This window comes from Sorex araneus, chromosome 2 (assembly GCF_027595985.1).
Source record: "Sorex araneus isolate mSorAra2 chromosome 2, mSorAra2.pri, whole genome shotgun sequence".
Classification (NCBI taxonomy): Eukaryota; Metazoa; Chordata; class Mammalia; order Eulipotyphla; family Soricidae; genus Sorex; species Sorex araneus.
The window spans coordinates 19,717,167-19,720,987 of NC_073303.1; positions in this window are offsets into that span (position 1 = coordinate 19,717,167).

Here is a 3,821-nt window from a genome sequence, read left to right on the forward strand (position 1 = left end):
GTCAGCAATGGTGACCTTGTTACAGAAATCCCAAGTAAGCCTCCACTTGACTAGGATAAGAGCCGGGCTTGTAAAATGGCTCCCTACACTCATTGTCTTACTGTCTTATAGCAACTCTGTGATTCCTGGTCACATGTGGGAGAAGGGTTTTGCCAGGACTAGGAAACTGATTTTTAGAGCTGCCCACCTGCTCTCTGAGTCCCACTGGTGAATACTGATGTTGCAGGAATCTATCTCTCTCCTTCCTGAAGCTGGAGAACATTTCCCTCTGCCACCTCACCTGTTCCTGGCAAGAGTGACCCTATCTCCTTTGCCCTCAGAGACACCCACCATTAGCTCCTATGCAGGATTGGCTGTCACAAAATGTAGCCAGAGCTGTGGGTTTTTGTTTTCAGCACTGCAAGTAAAACTCCTGAGGCAAGGAAAGAATGGGGTCCTTGCAAATGAATGAAAATGATGAAAATAGAAATAGAACAAATGATTATAACTTAAGAGCTCAGAAAAATCCTCTTCCTGCAAATCATCTTTTTGCCCATGTATGGCGAAGAGAGGTCACATCTAAGGACCGAAGCAAAACGAACGTCCTTATTCCATTCCTCCGGGAAGCTCTTTGACCGACATTGGAACTGCTGACTGCTTTAGTTAGCTAGCTTCTTTGAACACAGGACAAATGAGCACCGTTAATTTTTAACCAAGTTATGATTCATAATGAACTTTAAATGATCCAGCTGCTGTATATAGGCCAGATAATCATATTCTTTCTCCCTCTGGGGGTTAGGTTTATTATAAAGGATATTGCAAAGGATGACGAATGAATAACTTGACGAAATGGGACATAGGGTAAGGTCCAGAAGGCCACGCTTGCTGCAATTGTTTCCCTATGGAATTGGGGTGTGCTGACTTCAGACATAAATGCAACCCCACATGCCTTGCCCTGGATGAGAACATCAATGACAAGTTTAAGGACTTACTATCATACTAGATAACCTTCATTGGACATTTCTTTATGCCAACAACCTCTTATTTGAAGTACATTCTCTCTTTAACAACTTTATTATTAAATATTATTTAAACAATATTTTTTTGCTTTTTGGGTCACACTGGGCAATGCACAGGGGTTACTCCTGGCTTTACACGCAGGAATTACTACTGGCGCTGCTCAGGGGGTTATATGGGATGCTGAGAATTCACCCTGGGTCAGCTGTGTGCAAGACAAATGCCCTACCTGCTGTACTATCACTCCAGTCCCTATTTAAATAATTTTAATTATTAATATTAATTAGAAAAATATCACTGATGTAAAGAAAAACATACATACAGAAATACATGTGCTCACAAACTCTACAGATAATGGCCACCCCTTACTTCAGAATAGGGAGAGAAATGTGAGGAGTTCGACAAGTTTCTCAAAGACAAGTGTTTTCCCTCCACTAAATACTATTATTACCCCTAGTTTACAAAGGTAGACATGGAGGCCTTTGGATGGATGATGTAACTTGCTTACAGTTGGAGAACAAAGAGCTCCCAGTTCCCGGACTCCCCTTGTGAGGGATACCATTCATTCCAGAGAGGTCCGGGTGCCGTGGAAGGAAAACAGACGCTAGGTAATGTTCACGTTACCTGCGCTAGCAAGGGCCTACAGTGGACTCCTCCTCAAACATCGCTAATGGGCCAAACTTAGAAAGTAGAGGACAAGGCCAAGTAGCTAGTTCAAGGGCCATGGAGAAGGTCCAAGTTCAATCCCTAACCCCGAATGGTTCGCTAAGCATCTCCGGGAGTGACCCCAAACAAGATCCAGGAGTAGCTCCTGAGCATCCAGGTGTGACCCCCGCCACCAAAAAGGAAAGCAGTTGGGGGCAGATTCCTTTCCTGCTGGCGCAGGGCCCCGGGCCCCCTGAGGCTCGAGGCTTTCTCTACAGAGACACAGCGATGGTCTGAGTAGTTCTCGAATGACGACTCCAGCCCTCCTTTATGTTCTGTCTATGAAATACGGATTAGAAAAAGGTCAGCTGAAGTGCTATTTCCAGCCCGTTTATTCTGGGTGTGTGTCTCGTCTTGAACTGCGCAAGTGTGGCTCAGAATAGCATGTGCTCCGTGAAGCCCGTCTGGACACGGCCCTTCTCTGTGCCTGTCACACCAACTTCAGTTCTCTGAGTTAGAGGAGCCAGATGCACCCCGGCCCTGAGTCTATCAGGAACAACAATTCTCTGCCTGGCTCTGTTCACTGCCACTCCCAAGTGAGGACTTCATTTTCTTGGTTGCTGTGATTACATTACATTTTATTTTGTACCTGGATCTCATTGTGCTAATAATCACTGTCATTAATAAAGCTTTTATCTTTTTCTATTTTTGTTTGTTTGTTTGTTTTTGAGTCACACCAGCGATGCTCAGGGTTAAGTCCTGACTGCACTCAGGAATGACTCCAGGCGGTGCTCGGAGGATCAGATGGGATGCTGGGGATCGAACTCAGGTAGATCGTGTGCAAGGCAAACGCCCTCCTCACTGTATGAATAAAACTTAAAACAATTCTGTGTTAATGGGGTTGGAGCAATAGGACAGCGGATAGGGCGTTTGCCTACCATATGGTCAAACTGGGTTCAATTCCCAGCATCCCATATTGTCCTCCAAGCACTGCCAGGAGTAATTCCTGAGTTTAGAGCCAGGAGTAACCCCTGAGCATCACTGGGTGTGACCTAAAAATAATAATAAAAAAAGAATTCTGTGTTTAATATATTTTGGAGTTGACACAGAATAGGTAAGGCCTCCGTATGTGAACTTTCCCCTCTTTATATTAACACTGTGGTTTACAAATCATGGTGATTTGTTACAGGTATCTAATACTCCAACACCAACCCCACCCTCATTACACCTTCCCCCATCACTGTCTCCAATTTTCCCAACCTGCCCCCATAGCAGGTCCCAAATGAGAACTCCTTGACCATTGAAATGCAGAGTTTGAATCTGGTCTGTCATTCAATGTAGTTATTTCCTATTATAGTTGAGTCTTCTTTATTTTTTGGAGGTGATATTATACCCAACAGAGGCTACTCGCCTCTTGGTACTTGGTACTCAGTTGCTTTTGGTGGTGCTGAAAAAACCATGTGATGCCAAGGATCAAACAGCCTCCTAAGGCCGAACATGGGCTCCACGCCTCTGAGCCATCTCTCTGGTCCCAATAGTTGCTTCTTAATCCTTGGAGATCCTTTATGTTCTAGAAGGTGGCTCCAGACACTGAATTCCCGAATACTGATCTCTGGCCCTCAGAGCCAGTACAGGGCTGGCTTCCCGGGACTGTCCACCCACTACATTCCCATGTTATGGTCAGTCCATAACATGGTTTTCTTTGTGCTTCTCTGGAAGGATGCCTCACTGAATAAATATTATTGAATTGCTAAATGGAACTCAGAACCCATAACTCGTGCCTGAAAGAGGCTCCTGGAACACACAGGTTCTCTGTGTGAGGCACCCAACTCTAGCACTTAGGGACAATGAAACATTGTGTGATTCATTAAACAGTAAAATTGCCAACAAAAAGGCCAATAAAAGAAGTAAGAAGTGCTATTTACAATATCCTGGCTAAAGGTGCAAGAGCTGATTTAATTTAAACTAGGTTAAACTAGGGGCTTAGACAACAGCAATTTATTCTCTCAGCATCAGAAAACTTAAAGTTTTTAAAAACTTAAAATCAAGGTGTTGGCCAGACTCATTTCTTCTCTCTTCCTGGCTCTGGCTGACCGTCTTCTTCCTGTCCCTTCACATCTTCCATCCTCTGTCCTCTGTACTTGATGGTGTCCAAAGTCCCCACTCTTTTGTTCAGATTC